Genomic DNA, 26,835 nt, shown 5'->3' with positions numbered 1-26,835 from the left:
AATGTGGGATAGATTTTTTTCATAGAGGAAATATACTGTAATTAATACATCCAGACTTTTTTTTTTTTTATTCATGGCAATGCTACAGCAACTGAACCAGCAGCTGTCCTGTTTGGCAGCACTGCTCAGTAAGTGCAGACACATCATACAATAAAAAAGGATGGCACAACATGATCACATGAATCACAAGCAGAAAACTAACCCCATAAAGTGACATCCTAGAAGACAGCAATGGCAATGAAAGTGGTGAGATTGCCAAGAGCTATCTCCCTCTCTGCTACACACACACACACATACCCACCATTAAAATGCCAAGAATCTGGTCTGTGCTATCATAAAAAAAAAATTAATTTGAACAGAATTTAAATCTAACCTCTATAACCAAGAAGGACAAAAGTCTGGGATAGACTCAATGGGAATAAGCTATTTCTGCTACCCATTGCTGTCTGTGGTGATGACAGGGCACTGATTTTTGCATAGTCCTGCTCTGGGCACAAAACTGAACAGAAGATGGGGGAAAAGGAGAAAGAGGGACAACAGAGAAGCTGGAAACAGCTATGTTGAGAAAGGAGAAAGAAAATATAGGTTACCAGGTTATAAAGCTAAACTTTTAATGGGATGGTGTCCTCCAAATTTAAAATAAATGTTACAGATTATTAAGGTTGTGCTGCATACAGAGTAAAATAATTTCAATCTACTCTTCATTCTCTCTGTGAAAGGACAAATCACAATGCTAAAGAACATTTGGGCATATGCTATTGAGCAAACCACTCTATAACACTTCTGTTTGAAAACTATGTTTAAAAAGCATATTCTATATAAGTAAGGAAATGTGACTAAACCACTGAAAAAATTGGCACTGGACCCTAGAAGTCTTTTTCCAATGTCTCTGGCAGTGACTTAAGGTGAGTAAGATTAAGGTGACTTATTAAGATATTTAAATTCAAGACCTACTTATTAAAAAATATTAATTTAATTCAAACCTTCTAAAATCGCCTTTATATACATATAAATAAAAGTGAAAATAATCGTAATTTTGCATTTCAAATTTGTTATTGAAACAATACTATCAGACAATTGCAATGAAATCTTATGTCTCTGATGACTGGGGTTTTGTATGGCAGTAGCATAACAGGAAAATCAGAAAGCGTGATTATTTCTAAATTAATAATACAGTACAGTACTTTCTTTAAGTTCAGATTTGGCATCTTGAGTATGAAAGTAACGACAAAGTATTTAATATGTAATTGCATGTATGTAACAAGCCAAAATCAAATCTCTAGATAATATTAAATAATTTTGTACAGCAGATAGTACAATATTAGCTGTTATCAGGTGCCATTGGTTGGGACTCATTTTAATAAAACACTGACAGTTACATCAAGGCCTCTGCAGGAGTAGTTCTCAGAAATGCCAGATGAGCACAAAACTTTGGGGTTTCAATGAGCAAATCATTGCAGATGCATTGAGAGAAAGGCAGTATCTCTTCTCCTGTACCCTCAGCCCCTTGCTGTAACCAGCAGCATCTCTGTTTGCACGTACAACACACACAGCCCCACCTGCCAACAAGCAGTGCTGCAAGTGCTCAGGGCTTCCAATATCCACACACTTCCAGGTGAGCAAATGGACACTCTAGTTACCAGATTACTGTGCTCATCTAATGCTAAAAACATACAGACAGAGCTAAAACTCTCTGAGCTTTGGAAAAAGATCATATTTTCCATTTAGCCAACTACAACTGATACTCAACTGAAAAACAAGCTGTAATTGTATGTTGTTTCAAATGTTTTAAAGAATATTTCTAATTAATTAGTTGAACTCAATTTGCATTTACTTCTTCAAGATTGTTAACGGTTTTTTTCCTCTTGGCCATAAAGAAGTTTAATTTTCATTTCAGTGATTAAAAAATAGATTGTGTCCAGTAACTGTAATTTTGTAAATTAGACACAGTCTACAGAAAAGTACTTAATAGACTTCCATTTAGAGTATTTATGTGAGTGAGCTTAAGGATGTGCCAGACTCCAAAACAAATTTTTCATATTTTCAGGCTTCACACATAGACTTACATGCTGAATTCAACTACCATATGAATTCTCAAAGTGGTTGAAAGCAGAAAGCCATAAGAAGAACTAACAATGAACAAGTGTCTTCTGACAAATGTTTGACAATGTACTGAAAATACTGGCTAATGCATCCAGGTAATATTCTAAATCAAGAATTCAGACCCACACTTCAGACAAGTTTTCTCTTGATGTCCCATTATGCTCGCTACAAAAGCATCTCAAATTTCTGAAGTAAACTTTCCACAACAAACCAACTTTGTACTGAAATGCAAATCCCAGCACCATTTGGGGTTTGAAAGAAGCAGATATTCAACATATGCTGTTAATTTTTGCATGCTGTGCTACAAGTTATTAGTTTTTTCTCAAAAAGCAAAGTCTACTTACTTACAGATTACTGTGTCACACAGCAACAGCCATGTGCTTTATGTACTAACAAGGAATTAACAACTCCTTGCAGCTTCAGTAATGTAGAGAGAACCTAAGCCTGAACTTGGTCACTTTCAAAATCACGTTGTCTGATCTTATCATACAAAACTATTATGTCAGTAAAAGACAAAGCACCAGCTCTTAAAGGATTTAGGTAATAGACAGTATGGGTGGCTTACATAAAGCTTGTAAAAAATGAATTTTGGGCCCTACTGACACCCCCTTTCTTTAATTTTAACTGTCATATAATGGTGTGAAGGTGAAGGCTGTGCCAATGACAGAATAACTGTGTAAAAGTTAATGCTAGCCTTCAGGAGCAAATAACTACAAAGAAATGCTAACTTTTGCCATGTAAGTTAATTCTGATTAGTGTTCAGCAGAACAGCATTAATAAATCTGCATCCTATTTATTTGCATCTTGTCTCTACACCTGACTGGCACAAATCAAGCATATTGAGAGGAAACAATACAATATTAAATCCACTTGACATTTTCTAGTTACTCTTTTCCCTTTTGCTGTAGCTGATGTCTAGATTTACATATAATTCAGTAAAATTAAATAATTACAAAAGCACAGCTTTCATTTTAATAATTTTCTGTAATAATTCACACAGTTCAAATAGTGTACAAAAAAAAGTCATGTAAAAGTCAAGTAAATTCATGATTTTATTGAGGTTCAGTACAAAGACCTGGTGCAATATGGTTTCATTCTCCTCATTCTTCCTAACTCCTTGTAGGTGACAGCAATAGATAGAGCAAAACCAGCAGAATACTGTTTTGTGCCTTTCTACACTTTGTGTTTATAAATAAAGAACAGCAGTGTCACAAGATAGTACCTAAAGGCTGCCATGAGTGCCACTTGCTCTTACCAGAAGTGGCAAATAGATAAAATAAATCATGCTCTTTTAAGGAATAATCTATTGGCATCTCTTTGTAAATAGTTCCATGTCAACAGTAATATAATGCCTATACATATATGGACAAAATCTTCCCCATTTTAATAGTATATGGTTTCATATCATAATAATATAATTTAATTTTTAGATAATATAATTAGATTTTTAGAAAGCACCATTGCCTAAACAATATTTATAATCATTAATCTCACATGCCAGCTAGGCTTTTTCATTTTTACACTGTTTCATAGGAATATTAAGCTAAAGATTTTATCATCCTCTCATGGGCTTTCCTGTAGCACTGGCTGTGGAATTTTTCAGGCTGCAGGGGTTGTACCCCATTTGGCTGCCAACTGCCCACTTCACTCAGTCTTCCAGACAGCTGATCCTGTAATCTGCAGCTGCTGAATCCTTTAGCCTGCTCATAGCCCTCAATGCCAACTAAAATAGCCTCAATCACAAACACTGCAGTAGATGAAGAAAAGGAGCATAAACAAGAGTCAAGAGTCTATGGAAACCACCTTGATGCTGACTTTTAAAAGTATTTTCTCTATGATCCCTAAGAAATTGTAATAAGATGTACATGAAACAACTGAAAGATGAAAGGTTGGAATATGTTGCTTTAGAGTTAGTATCAGTGACAGAGAAGCTATACTGGAGATTTTTTCTTTGATCTTGCAATAAAACCTCAGCAGGAAAAACAGATTGCTAATGCATCTCACAACTGCTGTACATGTAAATATAATTTATGATTTAAGAAAACGTCTATCTATCTGGTCTTTCTTTTAAGTGCTTTTTAATTCTTCAGAAGACAAATATTCCAATCAGAATGTACAAATTCTTCCCATCAGAAAAAATAATTTTGAATATATACCACAGAATTTTAAAATTTGTTACTTTAATTGGACTTGAAAATTATAAATTAACTCTCTGCACTTTTATGCTTATGCATATATAAGAAAGGAAAAGAGAGAGATTTTTATTTCTGACCATTTTTTAGAATGGTATTTTTCCTTTAAAATGCACTCTGACTCCACAAAGAAAGTTTCATCTTTCTCATCCCTACCTGCTGTACATTGTGTTACAATAAAGATAAAACTGTTTTCTTCTATTATTGGTAAAATCTTAAGAGCAAATGCCACACATAATTTTTTTGCAGCCATTTTTAAGTAAACAATTAAGTCAAATAAAATAACTATATGAAAAATCCAGACTTTGACTAAGCAAAATCAACTGCCAGGGAAAGGCCTGGACTTACTTAGAGTTACCAGCCTGTCAAAAAGCCACAGAAGTACTACAGTGCACCTTACATGGCTGTGGCATTCAGTGACTACGGGAAATGACTGCATTATGCTGGGTGAAGAATGCAAAGGAAAGCAGCTACCAGGAGGGCTCTGAGATCACTGACCCTTGCTGACACTGACAGCTTGGAAATACCTTGGTCCCCAAAGCCTTGCTGCTCTTCCCTCATGATACCACTGATACCACACATGCTACTGATAGTTTCTTTTCCTGCCCCAACATCATTTTCTGCACATTATTCTCTTTTCCAGCTTGGCTTTTATTTTGATAAATTTACTCTCCTTTTTTTAAGCGAGGAACACTTTAATTATTGCAAAATTCCAGTAAGCGGATCTATGATGTTCCACCTTCTATTGTACAAATATTGCTGTTGAAAAATTCTCAAAAAATGTTTGAAAATAAATATTTGCTTTGGTGAACTCTAAAGAGGCATGTTTCAACTGTGTTTTGTTATCTCAGGAATTGGTGAGTTACATTCTTATATCCCTGTCCTTAGAAATAATGTGAAAAAGATGTCAAATTATCAGTTCTTTGAGAGAGCTGCTAAAATAGCAATGGTTTCTATGTAACTGTAACAAACACAGAGTTTCACTGCGATAATTTATTAGTTGCTTATGTGTTTTATTAATTTACTTGCTGTATAAGTATATTGACTGACTATTTTTCTGCAAGGAAAATGAGCAAGAAGAATGGAAGAAGTAAGATATGTTATCACATGCCAAGCACTTCAGGCTGAGGAAAAATGCCTGAAATGTTAATGGTGAAACTCCTGTCCTGGGATTCCAACAATTGGCATTTGTTTTGCCATATGGACCATTGCTGGGGCCAAAGGATCAAACATACAGGGAACATGCAAAAGGATCCTTTTGTCCAGAAACAGGGCAGTTGCTGCTGGAAGTTATTCCAGATCACTTGCCAGGACCAGCTGCACTGTCTCACAAACCTAGGCCAACCTGTGCTTTTTCTGCAGGAGGGAATGGCTGCAGGGAAGAGAGGCTGCCATCAAATGTTTATTTCCCCTACTAAATTTAATCAGCAATTTAATGGAAAAAAACTTTCTGAACACAGCATTCACCGCAGGTCAGATTCTTAATTACAAGGAAGCATTTAGATCACCCAGGCATCTCCAAATACCTGATGCACTAAATCACTCTTAAGGCCTGTGGTAGAACTGAAGAGTCACAGGAAAAGTTATGGCAATAAAATGAGGCACATCAGAGCTGTATGGAAAGAGAATTGTGCACACAGGTCTGGGCTAGCCACTTCTGAGATATTCCTAACAACAGTAACATTGACACATGAATTGCATTTGTGAAAGGAACTGCAAAGGTGAATGTAGCAGAAAGTTGTTGTGGGAAGTTATGCAACCACTGCAGTAAATATTGTTTTCACATTCCTGAACTTCCACTGGTTCTACTGTGCAATGTGCCCATAGCGTTTGGAGAATTTTCCTATTAAAGTTATCACTGTAAAACATTCCTGCTATGCATAACTGTACAAATTTTCATTTATCTTAGTCATGATAAGCAAACTGATTTTTACCAAGGCCTAAGTTCAAAATTTTTAAAATAATTAAAACTTGATATGAAATGTCATATTTATGCTGAATGACGTCTGGTTTTGTACTACACTCTGGAAGGCATCATTGCAGAGGTACTCTAGAACAGTTCTTCACACAAGAAGATAAATAGTGCTGAACCGTGCAATAGAGTAGCAGGTTTTGTTTCCAGCTACTTCTGACAAAAAAGGAACAAAAGAGGTTTTCAAACTCTTATGAAAACCTAGTAAACCAAGTGGTAGTAGAGGCAAGTTGGGAAAAAAATGCATTCTTCAACTGCCTGTTCATTGGATAATGGTAATTATAATATATATTTCTAAATTACACTGACTATTTAAGATCACAAATAAGAAAAAATATGAGTTAGCTTTATACTAAATACACTCATCATGTGTTATATATTCATATCTCTAAATGGAATATCTATTCATATTTATTAAATGGAAGAAAGATTTATTAAAACATCCTTCACATACTATGTAATCCTCTTAACATAACTCTACGTTTCCTACCATAATAGAAGAATGTAGGATATATTTTTCAAGTCTCTTGATAGCTACCTTTGATTCTTACTTTTTTCTCTCTTTACTCAGCACTTTCTTGCTTTCTGTATACCATATATAAAAAGTGTAATTTAAAAGCATTTCTAACTGTTTTAAATTATTAACACTCGGAAATAAAAATTGAGGATGCAAAGGGAAGTACATTTTCCTCAGAGTGAACATTTAAACTCTGCAGTAGCTAAGCCAACCAGTTCCTGGTAGCCTGGCCAGGACAAGGCAGATTTCAACCTCAAAGTGTAGAGAGCACTGGCTGTGAGGAAACCCCAACTACTATTCCAGGCAATACAGACAAAAATTAATGCTATAAACAATCATGTCAGCTATATGAAGAATCAGAAAGAACACTCCTATTATTTGATCATAACTTCTATAATTTTATCTACAATACACAGGAGGTAGCAGAATTCAGTGCTATTTTCACGAATCATTCAATAATTTTCCAGCAACACTGGTTATCCTTTTGACAACAGTGAGCTTCAAACATCTATGCTAGCAAACTATTAACCCTGCCAGTTCACCTTTGAATGTGTCCCACTCTTGTTCTCTCATAATTTTCAGTTTGAAGATTTGGAATTACTCTTGGCATAGACTAAGAAAATTTCAATAATTGTTTAGGCTTTCTGCAGGGCCATAGGATCTTTATTGTCTGAGCTCTATTTTCTGGTCAGACAATCAAAATATGTGCATTTATCTTACTTTTTCAGTTTATAGATTTCTTTATAAAGACTCAAGTTTTTATTAAATTCAATAGATTTAATTAGGGTTTTTGGGAATAGCTGCTCTCAAGAGAAGACTTTTTAGATAAAGAGAAACAAAATTCTTGGGAAAAAAAGTCTTGTTTTTCAAATAATGAAGTTTTAAATTACCAGCAAAATGTATCCTTACATAAATAGCACAAAGTACTTCGCACAGCAGTGAACTACTGAATGAAAGGGACTTCAAGTTCACACATGAGAAAAACTCAGGCCTTCTGCATAGGCATGGAGAACACAACAGAAAAATTTTAATCAAAATATTTTGACTTGCCTAAGCCAAAGAACACTAAGCCCCTTCACTCTCTTTGACTGACGCTTAGTTACTACAACAGAATTTAATAAAGGATGGTGAGACTCTACTCCCATCTCAAATAAGATATGAAGAGTCAGAAGTGAAGAACTACCATCTGTGCCAGGTCTCCTATAATGAAAATTGGTAGCATGATAGGAAGTTTTCAAGATAAGTGGCTGCTTATATCACTGCAGCTAAGCCTCCAAGAGCTTCTGTGACATGTCTTTGAAGTTATTTTCCATCAGTCATTATTTAGGACAGCAAAAAGGACAGAATCTCTCTTGGTCTTTATTACCAGTATTCACTTTATTGGCACTGTGGTTCACTTTTATGTTCTTCATTGAATCATAGAATCATTTTGATCAGAAAAGACCAAGATATAGTACTTAATTAATGCAATCTTATGGGGATTACTGAGATTTTTTTACTCGGTTTAGAAACATGGAAAAGAAGCCTTAGAGTCTATTTTGCATGCTGCTTGATGTTTGTGACCTTCCTGCTCTCTTCTCCTGAATGACAAATACTGAAGTCAGTTGGAAAGCTGTTGAAGATCTCCCAATGAGTTAGTAACAATTACAAAGCACTTAGAGCATCTGGAGGCACTTCCTGTACTCTGAATCAGCTACCACCTACCCAGCACACCAGGAGGATTCTTCCATTCTGGATATCACTTACTGTATTGTAAGAGTCAGGGTTAGAGTGTATAAAGCTGTGCTAGAAAAAAAAATCAAATAAATAAATACCCACATACCACATTAAAAAAAAAAAACCACAGACACAAAAACACACACTAACAAAAAAAAAAAAACAAAACAAAACAAAACAAAAAGAAAAAAAAAAAAAAAAAAAAAAAACCAAACTAAAAACCCCGAACCAAACAAACACCTAAAGCTATTTTACATACTTAACATCTTCAGTGAATGAAGAAATAAATTTAGGGAAAAACATATTTATATGTCTTAAAGACATCTAAAATGTACAAGACTTTTATTCTAATTTCAATTCTGTAATTATGCATGAAGTTTATTTATTTAATTATGGAAAGAACTCTTTGGGCAAACTAATCAAGTCTCTTATCAAAGAATGGTTTGGGTTGAAAGGGACATAAAGATCATCTCGTTCCAACCCTGCTGCCATGGGCAGGGACACCTTCCCCTAGGCCAGGGCTTGCTCAGAGCCCCATCCAATCTGGCCTTGAGCACTGCCAGGGATGGGGCAGCCACAGCTTCTCTGGGCAGCCTGCGCCAGAGCCCCAAACCTCCCCAATAATATCTCTTCCTTATATCTAACCTAAACACATTCTCTACCAATTTGAAGCCATTTCTCTTGTCTTGTCACTGCAGTTCCTGACAATCATGATTTTTATGATTCTTGATTAGATGATATATTAAAAATTTTTCCTCATTAGTTTCTGATATATGATACATATGTCACAGAAATTGTTCCTGTTGTTTTTGACATGAAATGCAATAAAGACAAAACTACATCCCCCATCCCCCCCACCCCAAGTTTACACTCACAAAAGGAAAACTAGGGTAGGGGTTTTTGCAGGCTTTTCTAGAAGGAATATAATGGAGATTAAACTGGAAATCTGTACTTATGGGACTGGCATGACATTCAAAGCTATCTGAACCATTCAAACCACATGCTTACGTGAGACTTTACATACAAAAGCAACTAACAAATATTAACTAGTATTTCATGCTCTCTGATTATTTCCAAATCTCACTGTCATCCTACATGGCTATAATGTTCATACAGATGTATATTTAAACTTCTGTGTATACTATATTATCAAAAAAATTATGTCCATAGTATCCTTGAATTTTTGATTTAGAAGTAGGAAAGAGTGTTGTATAAGTAGAAAATGATCAAAACCTCAGGTTTTACACCATATTTGAAGAAAATGGGTCAGAAACACTCCTAAGATAAGCTAGTAAAATTGCCATATCTACAACATAAAGCACTTCTTTACAAAAAATTGTCCCTAAGGAAACTAAAATTCTCGGTCAATAATAGTTGCTTTTTCTGGCTGCTTATAAATATAAGCATGATAGACATTAGCATTATAACACTAGAATTAGGTCTAAATATTTAAATTAGACATAGCATTTTAATTAGAACTATTCAAATACACTGTACTTGTAATTTAGAAACATGTTGCAACACTGTAGAGCACATTCCAACAAAAAATTCCTACAAGGCATATTCCAGTGTGACAGTTCTGAGAAGACAGCTTGTGCCCTGTTAGGATAATGCTGGTAGTGCTGATTTTTGGCTTTAAAAGAGAATTTTCTGGTGTAAAGCACTAACCACTTAATGGCTATTAAGACGTTGCTGCTTCAGAAAGTGCTTGTGCACTACACAGTAGGACTGGAGTGCTTTGAAAGGAGGAGGAAATGAGCAGCGTTTATCTAAATATTTATTCATTTTTATGTTTACAAATGTATATATACATATATATAGGAAAATTATATTTATTACAGGTTGCTAACTGAAATAGGATCCTTGATTTATAAAGCTCTTCACAGTCAGTGTCATTTCCATCTTTAGGAAAGCAAGACAGGATGGCCTGTGAGACAAACAGTTTCTTATGCTGACAGCAAACATTTTTATCTCTGAACAGGCTTCTTTATATGCCATTTTATTTTCAAGCTAAAGAGAGAACTTATAAATTATCTTTGTCTAGACTGTAGCTTTCAGTGATGAGTGTAACTCTTGCCACTGTGCAGGCTCAATGAGAAAGAGAATGGTAGTTTCCATGCTTGGGCTTGTAAAGCAACCCTTTGAAATTCAATAGTCAAACTTGTCTGTGCAGAAGTTAATGAACCTTAGTGGCTTCAAGCTTCTAATGTGTATTTGTGCCTTCAAGTCATGTGTAAAAATTTATATTTCTTGCAAAAATAGTTATCAATTTAGCCTTGAACTAAATCCTAAATTTAGACAAAGGCTAATGTTTATCTTCCTCTGATAATAAGATGCACAATAAATGGCACTGGATCCCTGAATTGTGGTATTCTGGAGTATAGACAGGGAACAGAAAAGCTAAGTGGCACACAAATTTCAAGTGTTCATATTTCCATATTCTTCTTGTAAGAACTGGGCTGGCTCAGCAGAGCCCTAGCTGGGTCCCAAGGTTTCCTCTGAGCCCAAGGGGCCGTGCTGGGCTGGATGTGAGCCTGGAAATACAGTAACCCCTGCTCGGTACTGCTGCAGCCAGCAGCCCTGCCAGAGCCTGCTCACCCTGCCCAGCTGCCTCCCCCTCCACACGGGTCACAGAAAACACCCAGGGACACTGAGGGACTGTCTAATTCTGGCAGGTTTCACTGTACAGCAATCTTTACAGTTTTACTGTACAACAATCCTGAAAACAACATTTTGTATTTTCAACACATTTCAGAAATGCAATATATTTCTGTGCAGGTCATCTACCAAAACATGAAATCCATAAGGTTAAAGAAAAACAAAAAAAATTTTCCTTTTCTCAACAAGTCACAGTCAGATGAGCCAATCTTGGCAAGTTTGAGTAAAATGAAAGGAGCTTTGGTATTTTGAAACAATCTTTTTTATTTCTCTTACAGCTCCTAAATATTGAGGCCTTTTCACAGACACATTTTCACCACTTCATCAAGAATTTTGTGAGACACTGAGTAACTCTGAGGCAATGGGAAGCTTGGTCAGCTGAGAAATTCTTGAAATAGTATTGATACCAGCAAATCTGTTAAATCTAATATATTTATATATCCCCTCTACATCCATTTTCTTAAAATTCTACCACTGACTATAATTCAATATCCTGCCCAACATTAATCAAAAATGCCCTACATTAATCAAATGTTAATATGTTATGTAGAACATTGTGATTCCTCTCAGCCATTACTATGAATTAACTTCCAGCAAGAAGAGGTACTAAAACCCAAACCACCTGTTTAGTTCCTTTAATAAGGGGTCAAGGGAGGCCATAGTTCTTAATAGAGGTGTATCACACTCCAAGACTGAAGCATGAAGGATGGCAGAACATTACAATTGCTCATTGTAATGACCCTTTACTGATAATGACCCTTTATAATTTATGGAAATCATTTTGCAGACTTAAAATGAAATTCACGTAATAATCAGAATTGAACTTGACTCTACAGTTTCTGATTTTGTGTCTGAGAGGTAAGCATAGTGCAAAACCAAAGTAAACCAGGAGAAGTATTCATTCTTGAGAAAATTTCTTCACTTTTCAGTAAACATGATAGATATGGAAGAGGCAATTACCATACCAACCATGTATCTCATTCAAGGCAATCGCATTAACATTAAATGCAAAATCTGTCTTCACAAAAAGTTATCAAGTCAGAAGCAAGGCAAAAGAAAATATCACCACAGATGCGACAATAAATGAAGCATAAGCAGAGACAAGGGAATTGAGTAAGCAAATTTTAAAAAGAAACCTCTACAGGACAAGGACTGTGAGCAATAGCAAGCAGTTTGCACATGGAGGGACTGCTCCAGCATGAACCCAAGAGTGCTGAATAGGGATAAACAGCAGATCCACTTCAAAATCACATTCCCAATCCAAAATAAAATGGTAGTACAGACATGCCCACAGAAGAGCAAAAACACCTCCCTAGTTTTACTTATATGGAATAGAATGAATTCAGATCCCTACTTTACTGATACATCAATAGATGAAGCAGCAATCAGAAAAGGATATGAAATGGAGCAATAATAGGCACCTACTACACTTAGCCTAGTCTTAAGCCCATAAAGCTGTAGCAGAATTTTCCACTCCTTTCTGAGCTTTAAATCAAACTTTCACAAATAGCACTTTGGAGAAGAATATGGCAACTGCCATTACGGAGATGAAAAGTACTAACTTGTTTAGCCAGCAAAGCCTAAACAAGAGCAATTGGCCACTGATGCATGGGCAGCTGAAGAGCAAAAATAAAAACCTTTTAAAAGTCAACGAAAAATTCCTATCCAAATAACAGATGCAACTGCTGCCATAATCTATGGGCTGATTTCCCATTCGTCTGGCACCTTGCAGAATCTACACGTCAACAATTCTCCATCCAGTGCCAATTTTTGCTTCAGAGAAGTCAAAAACCTTTATCATCTTAAGCCAATGCAAATCTTGAAAGAAAACAGCCGTGGCTAACCAAAAAATTCTTGAACTTTTCCTGTAGACAATTTCAAAAGAATGAATAATTTTGCAGAGAGAACAGATGCTTTTGAACAGTCTGAGCATATTCCTCAGGATATGGCACACACAGAATTTTGTGAGCTGAGAGCAAAACTAAAACAAAGAGCATTTGGAAAGCGTACAATGCTCAGAATTCTTTTTAAATGGTCAGATAAGCTAGTGCAACTGTGACAAGCAACAGATATTTTAGGACATTTTGTCTTCTTATGAAAAACTACAGAATTTATTAAGGTTCTAATAGGATTAGTAAAATTTGCATATAATGATGAAGTTCCTTGTTTCCTATTACTTACTTTATTTTCAGTCTGATGGTTTCCTAACCTTTACTAAACACTTCTTTCTACAATATAGGTCAAAATTGCAGCCAAAGTAATGCAATTAGAATCTTAAAGTGTCTATTTCTAATTATACTGTGACCTATAAAAAGTTAGCTGAGTAATGTCTAAGAGACTAGAGAAGACTGAGCATTAGGTTTCACCTCAACATCCAGTAAAAAGCTAAAATCTCCACATGGAAACAGGAGACCAAGAACTTTACACATTACAAACATTTTTTACCTTCAGAAGTGAAAGGCTTTAATTGTTCAAGCCTAAGATTGTGATTGCAGAAGCTTTACAGTGTGTAGAACAGTGAGTGAAAGAGACTGAAGAATTCAGAAAGCTACAACTACAGAGAAAAAAATCTGCCAATTTTGCAAGTTAGATTCACAGTGCACAGGAAACACAATGTACTGTTTCAAACCAAACACATTTAGGTCATGCAATACTTCTAAAGGACTTCAAAACCGACTGATTTATTAAAAAAATCAAACTTTAAATTTATTGCTTTACACTTTTTTTAACATTTTGTAAAATATTTTAGCTTAACGGTGTCTTACCTCATGTATACCGAAGGAGAGTTCTCATTTTTCAGCTTTGCAAAAAAAAAGGACTGTCCCATTTCCTTTCCTCAGCTAAAAGAGTTACATGCAACCAGCAATTCAAAAAATAAATGTCTGTTTGAAAGACAGACAAGTAAGCCATAGATGATCTGTAACCCAATCCATCTTCAGTGCAGAGTCAACATCTTTTGTTTTACAGTAAATGTAGAGAATTGTCTGCTGCCTCTACCTGTGTTATTGTGCAGATCAAGTTTAGGCCTGTCTGCTCTTCCCCTGCACGTTCTAAACTACAGTAGTGATTTCTCAACATCCAGATCTGCTGTGTGGCAGCTCACTGAAATTTCAGCCGACACTTGGAGACTTGCAATTAGCAAGGTTATTTTAAGCACTGACCTAAGTTCCAGCAGAATGTTTATGGCATTATGACAGGAAGGAATCCAGTATCATATCAGTCACTTGGTAACCCTGTAAAGCTGATCTTGGAGACGAGACCCTCTAATTCACAGCATAAAATTGAATAACTGACCCCAAATTTACTTCAGCTTTTGCTTTTAAGCTTTGAAAAGAGTGGAAATATCTACTTGGTTCATATTAGGAAGCTTAAAACTTATTTTAGGACCTGGTAGATCATATGCTTGGAACAAATGTATTAATAGGAAGTTATTACTTCCCTAATGGAGAGATTTATTACTTACAAAACAGAGACTTACTTTTGCAATGTTCATATTTGTAATAATTAACTATTACATTCTAAATGCGAGAAGAAAATAAGTTTGAGTCATTAAACTTATTACAGCTGAACTCTATAACAATACCTTTTGGTTATTTTGAAAAGGGCTCCCTCTTCTGTACAGGCCTTTGGTAACCCTGGATTCCTTTGGAATTCTCTGGCTGTCTAACTATTTCTAAGTCATGCTTAAAGGCTCAGTCATTCCTCCACACCCTCATTTGCTGTTCATTCTCATTCCTTCCCCTTCCCTCCTCCCTCCCCTCCTTTCTTTTTTTCTAATTCGTGGATCAGCTCTCCTGTTCCCACCCATCCTCATACTTCCAGTAGTGGCAGACCTAACCTCACACAGGGAACCAGGACAAACAGCTCATCTGACTGTAGAGGTTAGAGCTGTATTGGTCAGCCAGTTCTTCTGTGTGCACACACACCAAGAGAGGCTTTTCTGAAAGCACTACAGTCACCCCAGATAGTGTACAACACCTGAATGCATACACAGTGCTGAAAGCTGAGCATAAAGACAGAAACATTACTGTTATTATTACATAACCACCTTCCTTCAGAAAAGTAACTTTATGAGAACATTTCTTATTAAATACCATAACATAACAATTTGAAGACATCATGAAAGCATTGGCTTGCTACTGCAGCATAGCTTCAGCCAGTAAATGCTATAAGGAAGTTTAGAACAACTTCTGGCTAAATTTTTGGAAAATAAATCATTGCTCAAAATGATTTCAAATCATTTCAGTTAATGATTTCTTCAGTTTAGCTTCAAATAATTCTGGATTTAGAAATATTGTATGTTTCCTAGGAAAAACCTCAGTTTCCATCAGCTGCTAGTATTTAAACAGGTAGCTACTTAGGCTACAGTAGATTGTATCCTTTTAGCAATGTGAAATAGATTTTCGAAGTTAGTTAAAACTGTAATTTTTGCATGACACATTGAGATGCTGTGATTCTACCAGGGATTCCTCTGGTTTCGGGCTTAAATTGTAAAATACTGAAAAAGAAAAACTGATGGCGAATCGCTCAGTTCTCTTTGAAACTTGATTCATACCTGTCTAACAGCAGGAAATCCATTTTTTTTTAATATCAGGTAACTCCAAGAAGCACATCTCAGAATGTTGTTTGCATTACTAGGCAGCTTTTACTTCTTGATTGCAATCCCTGTTCCAAGAGGGAGCAGTAGATGAGTCAAGTTGGGTGAGAAAGACACATAGACAGTTGATGAGTTGGAAATGGACTCCCATCTTAATTAGAAAAACTACAAAAATCATAAAATCATACCATGGTGAAAGAAATACAGACAGAATAACATACATGAGCTGATGTTAATTATGAAACACTGCATAGCAAGAAGACAATTCAGCAAAGCTGCAAGGTTTCATCACAAGTGTTTTGAAAGATCTTTATTGCTAACTGCAAAATGGGACTCATTTTTAGTGAGTTATTCTGGAGGTGGAAAAGAGAGAAGGCCAGAAGGAAAACATCTGAGGTTAGCATTAAAGAATGAGTCATATGTTTTTCTTGAAATACAAATACACTTTTGGAAGGGTTAGGTAAAATGCTCAATGAAGTGACACCCACAATAGATTTCATCACTTGTGTTGAAATCTTACACAGTCTAAATGAAATTACTGGAGGTGTGTGTGTATTATTGATTTATATATTTATTTGCTAAAAATGAGGGGTTTGGCAGTTATTTTAGAGGAAAAAAATTTCAGAACTTATCCGAAAGGCTTCTAATTTCAAACTTGTAACATCGCTGTAACTTTTTTCAATTACATACTTTTGCTTGAGGTTTAATTCCTATGCTTTTCCCCTTGAGCTAACCTTTACAAATCAGACAGCCTACAAAATTTCTTTTATGAACTCAACGTTTTTTATATAAAAGACCAAAAATGCCATCCTTGTTTTCAACTAACTTGATATTTTATAAGTATAAGCAACCGACCTGGATAAGAAGAGTTAAGCTAGTTTCAAATTTTCCAGTTAAAGAAATCTTCACTGGAAAAAAATATTCTTGACTTAAATCAAAATTTTGCTATGAAATTTCAACTGGAAATTCTTCTCAAAAGCAGAACAGGCTTTCTCTCCATGATATCCACTTTGTATAAGTGACTCAAATGTGTATGACTAAAAAAAAAATGTTTTACATTAGAAATGTTTTCTATTACATTTCTGTGATTCTTAATGGCAATAAAAGAGACCAAAATTCAGATCTCTTTTCTACTTGGTATTTACTGATTCACACAAGTGTAACTATCTTTGGAGTGCATCAAAGACCTACACACAATAATTCAAGGTGGGTAGGAGGGATGGGAAAAGCTTGCTTTCACATGCACAGAACTTTGGAGCATTACCAATAGTGATTGGCAAGTTTTATAAAATATTTATCTGAAAAAATTGTCTTTACTAATGTCAAGTTTAGCATACTTGCAAAATAGAATGCTTGATCTTGTGGTGGTAAAGATGACATAGAACCCTCAGAGAAATATGTGGGCATTTATGTACATATATATAGATATGCACTTCTGCTACCTTGAAACATTCAATATCTACAGTGATTTTTTTACTATTTCTCTATGTCAGAAAAATACCAGTCTTCTTCTAAAACTTTAAGATAAAATTCAAGATAAAAACATTACGATAAAATTCAATTTGTGTATTTGAATATAGCAGCATAGGATGGTGTCATTCTCTTGCAGGTAACATAACCAAGTCTAAATACAGAAGTGGGAATGATCAAACTTAATGAAGATACAATTAACAGATCATTTTATTATTTCCCCTAAAATTTTCCCTAAGCACACCACCAAGTCATTATAAGCAGAAATGGAAAACATTTCCATTGCAAGCAACAAACAGATTAAAAGCAAAGCAGATGAATTTTAAAAATACAGTTTTTGCTGTCTACCTCCATAATTAAAAATTAAAGTTTAACAAATGTCTCCCAAGTGCTTGTCCAATTGCCTGTATTTGCATTTATTTAATATCTTCAGAATAACTACAGGAAGAAATGCATCTATGTGAGACAAAGAGAGGTAGCAGACATTAACATCTCCTTTTGATAAAGGACACAGGGAACACCACCCTTGGCACTTTCATTACCATAATTTAAATGGAGTATCATTGAGAATCACTTTTTTCACTGCATACCTATGAGGTACTCCTTGGATGCAGCCTATCTTCCATTAGCACCCAGCCAGACTGAAGGTTTAATCTCGTCCTCCCTACACTTTCAAATGCTTTCTTTCAGGAAACAAGGAATTAAATGGACCTGCTTGGAGTGCACACATTGACTCCCTTGTTATTCTAGCAAACAGCTGAACTGAAAACAGCTGGAGCTGCAGATTTCACTCACACAATTCAAGCTTAGGATCCTATTAAAAAATCCTCAATGCATTATCATTACAAAGTATGAGCCGACACATTTGAAGACATATACTGCAATTCAAACACTCTGAGTGGAGTCAGACTTCTCTGTTACAACATTTCATCATCCTCCTGACAAACCAAAAGATAAGTAAGGTTACTGGAGAGAAACACTTTCTCTAAATTGCATTTCTAAAATTTCACAGAGAACAAATAGAATAAGTAGGTTGAACGAGGACTGCACTTTTTTCTATAAAAAATATTGAGTTCATAATACAAAAACTGTTTTCCGAAGGATTTAATAATGAAAAACTCTAAACATGCTATTTCCTAGGAAATGAAAGGCTGGCTAAAACTGGTTTTCCTTCTCCTATTCCAAGCAATTGATTGTCACATTCTAGACATTTCTAAGCAATAAGATTACATAATTCAATTTTTTTAAAAGAAAACAGCTGTTACATCCAATATTCATGACCTGTAAATTTTCCATATCAAGTTATTCAGCTGCTCTTTCAGTCCATGTGAGTTGCAGTGAAATGAAACTGTGCAGAAAGCCAAATAGTTTTATTCCATAGTTAAATGAATGCCCATATTGTTCCAAAGGAACAGAAAGAATAAAACCCCTACAAAAATCTTGGTCTTATCACTGCTTCAATGGACTGGAAGCCCCTTATTCAACCCACACACAAAACCAGTACAGTATTTTGTTGCATATTTCACATTGCTTCTTATTAGCATTTGATGTGCACAGCTGTATGTGCTATGTGTGAATAATTCTTACAGAACTTCACAGACAGAAAGAAAGGAGCAGAAAACTCACACAGAGATTTTTAAGACAGAGTACAGATAATTTTGAAGATTCATGCCTGCTCTCATAATCAGCTACCTCAAATTTTGCATCCTTTCATCTTTTTCACTGGTTTTGTTTGGATTATTTTGGTTTTTTCGCTGAAGGATGAGTACGTTTGGATAAAAGGAGCTGATCATTTAGAAACATATTTAGATAATGGATATTTAGATGCTCCTAAACTTATCAAAGGAAATTAAACAAAATCCATTAGTCTCCTTAATACATAAGGACATTTCTCACGCTAAAATTTTATCATGCTGGGTGCATTATGTTTCCAGGATGTCGCTAAATTGATGTCGGCAACTCTTCCAGAAAACTGATTTTGTAATAACTCTTTCCACAAAATATAAGTGCTCATTTTGTTTTAAATAAATTTGGAACTGTAAACAAAACAGTGAGACAACCATGCTGCTACAGAGAGAGAGTTTGCCTTAGGGACTGCCTGGGAGGGTGAGGGGTGATAACAGCAGTGGTCTCACCAGGGGTTGAGCTGCCATAACTTGCTCTTACTGCTGATTTTTCTGCCAGTTTATTCTGGACATCTTACAAGCCCCATTGTGTCTGTATGGTCTGCACTATGTCAATTGTGCAGTGGGTGTGCTGTGCAAACAACTTCAAAACAGGGTGCAAAACCTGCCGAAATATTAATTTACCCAGTGATCCATGTAAACCTGAAGAAGCTTTAATTTTGTATCCAAGCAGGAAGGGCTGGGATTATAGCTATCTCCATCTTCAGGGACACCCTTAATTTAAACACTGTCTCCTGCTAGTGGTATTACCAAACTGGTATTTTTCTGACATAGAGAAATAGTAAAAAATCACTGTAGATATTGAATGTTTCAAGGTAGCAGAAGTGCATATCTATATATATGTACATAAATGCCCACATATTTCTCTGAGGGTTCTATGTCATCTTTACCACCACAAGATCAAGCATTCTATTTTGCAAGTATGCTAAACTTGACATTAGTAAAGACAATTTTTTCAGATAAATATTTTATAAAACTTGCCAATCACTATTGGTAATGCTCCAAAGTTCTGTGCATGTGAAAGCAAGCTTTTCCCATCCCTCCTTATTTCTTTTTTCCCTCCTCAGCAGCACTAGGCAGCTCCTGCAGCACTAGATGGTGCTGCAGCACAGCTGCAGCAGAACCTGCTGCCTCTGATGTCTGCTGGACCTGAAATGTCTCACTGCTCTTTTTAATACTGAAGTTACTAAATACTATTGCCCAGGGCCTCTGGGTGTTTGATTTCTTTGTGTTAACATAAGTTCTAGCTTTCTAGGACCCTATGCTTTTTGTGGCTTTCTTGCCCATGCTGTAAGAATAGAAATAAGGAATAAGAAGAAGACTGACATACATAATAAGTGCAATTAATTACACACAAAGAAATTTTTTAAGGTTATCACTTACTTACTTTGTCTTATACAGTGAACCAAGAAGAGAAATAGCAAAGATCTTCCTACCATACTACAACACAAAACTTCTACCTTGTGAAGGTAATTTTTCTACTAGAAATACAATTAAATAAAATCATAGAAGTAAATAAAACACTACAAATATGTTATTTACGTGTTAAAAACTAATTCAAATGTGTTATTAAACTCTCCATTTCTGTACTTCCATAGAGTTCAACAGGATCCCAGGAGTATAAAGTTGCCTATGTGTGCATTTGCTCAACTTTATTTAAATGTCCATTCATTTCCTGTCTTTCTTTATATTACTAAATACAAATATTTTGATTTTGTGTATTTATTTTTAATTTTTTTCTATTATTGTTGTATTTTTGCTATTGTTATCATTGCTGTTACTATTATTGTTGTTGTTCTTATTATTATTTCTGTTTGGTTGGCCCTGCTAAGTCGACCTCCATGCACTGGGTAATTTGCCAATTGCAACTGGTTCTGCAAGAGAGCAAAGTCCATTTGCTGAGGAAGTAAGGCCTTCAAAGAAGATTTGAAGCATCTAATAATTGCTGTTTAATGGAGAATTTTTAGGAATTCTTGTAGCTGTTTAATTTATAGTTCCTCCCCATTCGCAGTATTTCACTACCAAAATTAAATCACCTCCCTTCCATAAATGCTAAAAGCTGTATTTCCTATTCAAGGACAAACTACTCAATCATCAAGGCAAAATCATTAGTCATTCAATTGTAACAATTGAATCTTCATCTTTCATAGGGGAACAAACAAAACTAAGCATAAAACCTCCAATAAAATCAGCAAGGTCAGATTCCAGTAATGCAGTTGGTGTTAACACAAAGCCAGGGGCTGACTACCCAGATGCTGCAGGAACGTACCACAACCACACTCAAAAAACTGTTTGAAGTAAGTCCTGCACCCTAATAACCTGTGCATTCACTGATTTGAGCATACTAGAAAACTTATTAAACACTTTAAACGGATTATTTTTCACCCCTTTATGGTTATAGACATTACACAAGCCCAGAATTCAAAACAAAAATGCTCTACACAGAAGTAAGGCCCATGTGTAGCACTGTCATCTACTTCCCTCCTTCATTTTTAATGCAGTAAGTATTCTCAAACATGTGCTCTGTCAGACTCCTGCTCTCCCCACAACGTGGTGCTCCAGGTTTAGGAAGGAAGCAGGGATGTTTGAAGCAGCCATTCAGCATGGCAGCAAATGACTCAGCATTGTGCTTCAGCCAAGGACAAACAGGAGGAAGAAAATCAAAAATGACAGGAATCAGATGGGAGATTTGGAAGACAAAAACTTTGAGAGAGAACCAGAAAAGAGCTGAAAGGAAAATAAAACAGGAGAGAGAAGCTAGAAAATAAAGCTAGCAACCAACAGCTAGAACATGATTTGCAACCTAACAAATAAAAGTCCCAAGCCAGTCTGCACCTGAATCTGATGTGTATTCTTGTGAATAAAGGAAAATGCATTTTTCAGATGTTCTGTAAGATACCCATATAACATGGGTTTTTCCTTGGCAATTTTCAAGCAACCTCTTTAATAACTTACAGGTGTGGCTCCTTGATTCTGATTTGCTGTCTCCTGTATCAGATAACACAATAGAAAAGAAAATCCATCTAATAATTGAGAATTGATCAAATTCACAAATCACACCCAAATGCTGCAACTACAAACCTGAGCACAGTAATTTAAATTGCAGTGGAGGTTGCCATGAAGTCTTTGCTGCTCAAATGGTCAGTTTGGGGATTTAGCTATTCATTAGCTTAAAAAAAAAAAAAAAAAAAAGGAAGATAAAACCAACATTAAGAGATACTAAAACTATTTCATTCATACTTAGGATCAAAACTGAATCTTGAACAGATTTGAGACAGGGAAGCTATTCTTGCAGATCTCAGCTGAAAATCAAAAGCACATCACCTAAATTGTAATGTGGTTTAAAAAAGTGTCTTCATCACTTCTTATTCTACCTAAAGTTTGAAAGTAATACAGCATTCAGAATTTTGAGAGATTTCTGAAAGTAAACAATCCTATTTGTAACCAGAAATGCAATGCTTCTTTGGAGGAAAGAGAGTGGGCTCCCTTCCCATGTATTCTTCAATTTACCTCTGTTTTGATGCCTCGTACTGAACTGCTGGTCTAGATTCCTAAACAAGGTGAGTACTTTAAGTACTTTTTGAAGAGAAGGTTATATTTGTAATAATACATATGAGGTTACCCATTTTACTGTGTAAAATTTGGTATTTGAATCCAATGTATCAAAGTTATTTATTTCAATTTAAGATTCTAGTCCCATGTGAAAAAGGGATCCTGTACAGATGATAGCAGATAAACAAATGTGTAGCAAACTGTTTTGTCTTCAGTTAAACAGTTATACCAAGCATCTGAACTATTGGGAAGTCCCCAGAAATACTGTATGAAAGAAGTGCAGATGACCTTAGCAAAGAAAACACAGGCTAGCTACAGTGGTACCATGTCTGTACAAATCCTACTGTATTGCCTTGGAAATAGCCCTCTTCCCTTTGTTTTATCATGAGTCTTACAGTAGCTGATAATATTCTTAAGTGTCCAGATTATGAAATTCAGTTAGGGCCTAAAAATCCTAGATTTAATTAAAAGTATTTTAGCTTTGTTTTCTTCCTCAAAATACCCATGGAAGAGCAAGTAAGAATGTTTCATTTAGCATCTTAGCTCTATGATGTTAGAGCATAGTTGGCTAATTGTTTTGCAGACTTCCATTTCATGATTTTGTCTGCCTGGCTGCTGGACAGTGCTGAGATGCAGAAAGAGATGTCAGCCATACCTTTCATACAAACTGATTGTGTGGTGTATCAACCACACTGCTTAATGTTCTTAAAATACAATGCTATTTCTTTATTTGTGGGGCCTTTTGGATAGTTTACTGTACTCAAAAATACAGACACTTGGGACCATTTGAAATAAAACATTTCTCCTTGACTATAATTTTTTTTTTTTTTCCCAAAGGGTACTAACCGTACTCTGTCCCTTCAGAAGATTTTATTCTGTCAGTGTATAAATAGACATACAGACACAGAGAAGCCCCTCAATATCTATGGAGCACAAGGTGAACTGCAAACACAGAGGTCTTACACATAATAATGGTGCACTAATGTGAACTGTAGTATCATTTCTCTAGTATTGTAGGGCAGGTAATTCAGAAGAATTTTTGAGAAAAACCAGAAATGCATGAGGAATAAATGCATATGCAAGAGTAGTAGTGGCACTGTATTTCTGTTATGGTACTACAAACATTCACATACAAATACACTTACACTTATATATATGCCCATATATGTATGTCAGTTATGAAAATAACAAATTTCATAATTTCAGATCACAAACATACTGGAAGTGCATGTCTAAAAATCATGTTTTCCCTATACATTAGCAGATAAACTTATTAAATCTACAGAACCTATTATGAAGAAACTTGCTTTCTTGCCTGTGGAATATCTGCATTGTTTCTATCAGAGGCAAATGTATTCATCTCTACACAAAGAGATGAAAGGCCTCACCAAAAGAGAAGACTGTATCCTGGAGCTTGCTTCAAGGCCCTTTTGAAGTATGGAACAACAGTGAAGGGCATGTATGGCTCCAGAGCCAGCTGAGGAGAATAAAAGGATATGGCTCAGACATTTCTGTGATACCTTTTCTCAGCTAACACATTAGGAAAAGGAAGTACACTGCTCAGCGGGAAAGGAAAACTGCAAAGTACTACTAGTAGATTTTATATTTTGTGAAAACTTATAAATGTTCTGTCAGAACTTTGGAGTGCTTTGATTTCTGTAGTATAACACTGTCATGCAGTGCTGCTTTATGCCTTTTGAATTATATGTGTTTTCTAAAAACAAATGGAAACACATTCAAAAAAAGAAGTGCTCTATCTTTTGAAATGCAAGGGTTAGAATAATAACTGACTACATGAAAACTGCTGTCTTTCTCCAGGGAATCACTTACAGGGAGAAACTGGCAGGTATTAGTTCTCCTTTTGCCTTCTGCACAAGAAAATACATAAAACCTGTTTGTTTTGCTGACTTACTAAGCAATCACATCAATCCACAGCAGGGTTTCTAATAGTTAGCTAATGAAAAAGGGATTTCATTCTGAGGAGTAATTCACATAATGCAAGAGGCAAATATCCAAGGATGTTTAAAAATCACCAACTTTCAGAACCTGCTCTTATTAAAATGCACGTTTGTTATGTAATTGAGATATTCATACTGTATTTTTGGCATTCACACAGCAATCATCCTATAACCTGAAATTTCTTCTGTCAACTCTCCATAATAAAAGCTCATAAGGAAATTTTAAACATAATGTAACAAACTAAAAAATAAAAATTTCTTACAGTTTGTGCAATTTTCTGTGCCTGACTGTGACTGTTCCTTTATGCCATATTAGAATTTTTGGATATCTATTATAAGTGACACATAATTATAAATTGCAAAAGTAACAAACTCAGCCCCTATAATGGCCAATAAGAAATACATCCACAAAGACTACTGAAATACCCAAAGCAAGAAAACACCTGTGAACACCTCATTCACAATGCAGATCAGAAATAGTGACTGCCATAATACATTTTTCTACCTTCTAACATAGAGACTCACATAAATCATTAAGAAAAAGTCCCCACTAGGATTTATGAGGCATTGCTTTTGTGTCTGTTTTTGCTTACACACACATCTATATTTGCATAGATATCCATAAAAAATTATTGCAACAGTCACAGCTATGATAACAAATTCCTATCACTTACTTTTGAATAAAGATAATTATATACTGTTGATGACCTCTCATTTTAAAATTTGACAGTACTAAATTCTACCTACACCACTGAAATAGTTTTCCAGGAAATCTGAACATCAGTATGTGTTATAATCATCACATACACAAATACTAAAAAACACAACACATTCTCTCAGCAAATTATTTCTTAATGAATTTGTCCAATGGCCTGACATACAAAATTTTTTCATCATAATGAAATTTATATCATTACAGCATTGTATCCAGTAAATATTTCTATTTTAATCAGACTAAGATATAGGCTAGAGGAGACTGTAATAGGTAACATCTGTGCTGGAATATGATAGTCACTTTAATATTTCTCCAGGGACCACTGGTAGAGCATATTAGCTCATTTTCTACAGTTGTATTAACATATTTTAATGTAGGAGCAATATGGAGAGAGGAGAGGAAGAAATAATAATTTGTATTGACTCAAAGTGCACTTAGATGCATTCATGTCTTGGTGACATCTACAACAAAAATTTTGGAGTAAGTATGTTTCAAAAGTGTAAATATATAAATGAAAATGAGATTTTGCAGTTTTTATTTTAGAACTAGAAGAAGCTGTGACTCATAGAAGACCCACTTTTTTCCTCATCACAGGCAAATGTTCACCTTTTTCTTCTAAGTCTCCTGACTGCTGAACAATCTAAATGTCTATTTTAGGACAACTTCAACACCTCCACAGCACTGCAGATGCTGCTGTACTCGTATCTACAAACTCCCTGAACTACACATCACCCTTCTCTGTCCAAATATGTCACTGAGAACTAATGAATGCATCTGTATCCTTGGAAAAAAATCCACAGGTTGCAGAATTTTTGCTCAGTGTGTTGTTAGGTGTTTGCTTTGCAGAAACTCAAGCTGATTAAAGCTGTTCATTGCTTTAAGGGATGAAGGGCTTAGATACTCCACACATTGTTCAAAATTCCTTTCCCAAGGCCATGTCTATGACCTCAAGTGAGTCTATCAGGTAACATATGCATTTTCTTTTATCTTTTTTTTTTTAATCTGTTTTGCCCAAGCCTGGATGGAATATCCAGAGCTGATGTTCTACCCCTCCAAAGAATATTCAAATCCCTTCGTCACAAGAACACCAATTCCAACATGTTTTACTGGTCACCTTTCCTGCCTCTTCAGAAAGAAAGTCCAAGCTTAAAAGGGTCCAGAATGCTGTCTGCAACTTTTTTAAATTATTCATTTCTACTGATAAATTATGCAAGCAAGATCTTCCATTATCTCTGGGGCTACCAGTTAAGGCTTCTCCAGTTTTAGCTATTTTTATTCCCTTGATAGATAGATAACAGCAGACTAACCAAACAGTACTCACTTCTCTACTCAGAAACAGGTAGGAACCTCTTATTGTTTCTCAATTTTTTCTACTTTTCATTAGCTCTTAACTCTTTGAGCCTCTTATTTTATTCAAACCAGCAGCTTTTTATCTTAATTTTATCCAGCTTTCTTTAGAAGGCAACTGAGCCTCCTGTAAAATATATCTGCTCTTTCTGTGTTCATACAAAGCACAGTCCTGCATCATCTTTCTCAGCTGTAATTTAGCTTAGAGATGTCTAAATACCACAAAAACACCTCTTTTGCTCATTTCAGTGTAAGTATTCCACTGCCTAAAATTTTGCTTTTCTGAGCTCAGACTGCCATAAATCCTGACAAGTAATTTGCACCTAAATTGTAAACTTAATTAGTACCTAGAA

General features: G+C 35.4%; 1 protein-coding gene across 2 annotated transcripts in view; it reads right to left on the bottom strand.

The window, feature by feature from the left end:
* Nucleotides 1–26,835, bottom strand: part of AKAP6 (A-kinase anchoring protein 6) — a 256,747-nt gene that overhangs the window by 178,617 nt on the left and 51,295 nt on the right. The window lies entirely within an intron of this gene.

Source organism: Ammospiza caudacuta, chromosome 6 (genome assembly GCF_027887145.1).
Source record: "Ammospiza caudacuta isolate bAmmCau1 chromosome 6, bAmmCau1.pri, whole genome shotgun sequence".
Taxonomy (NCBI): Eukaryota; Metazoa; Chordata; class Aves; order Passeriformes; family Passerellidae; genus Ammospiza; species Ammospiza caudacuta.
Note: the sequence above shows the minus strand (reverse complement) of the source record. Positions and strands in the feature narration are given on the sequence as shown.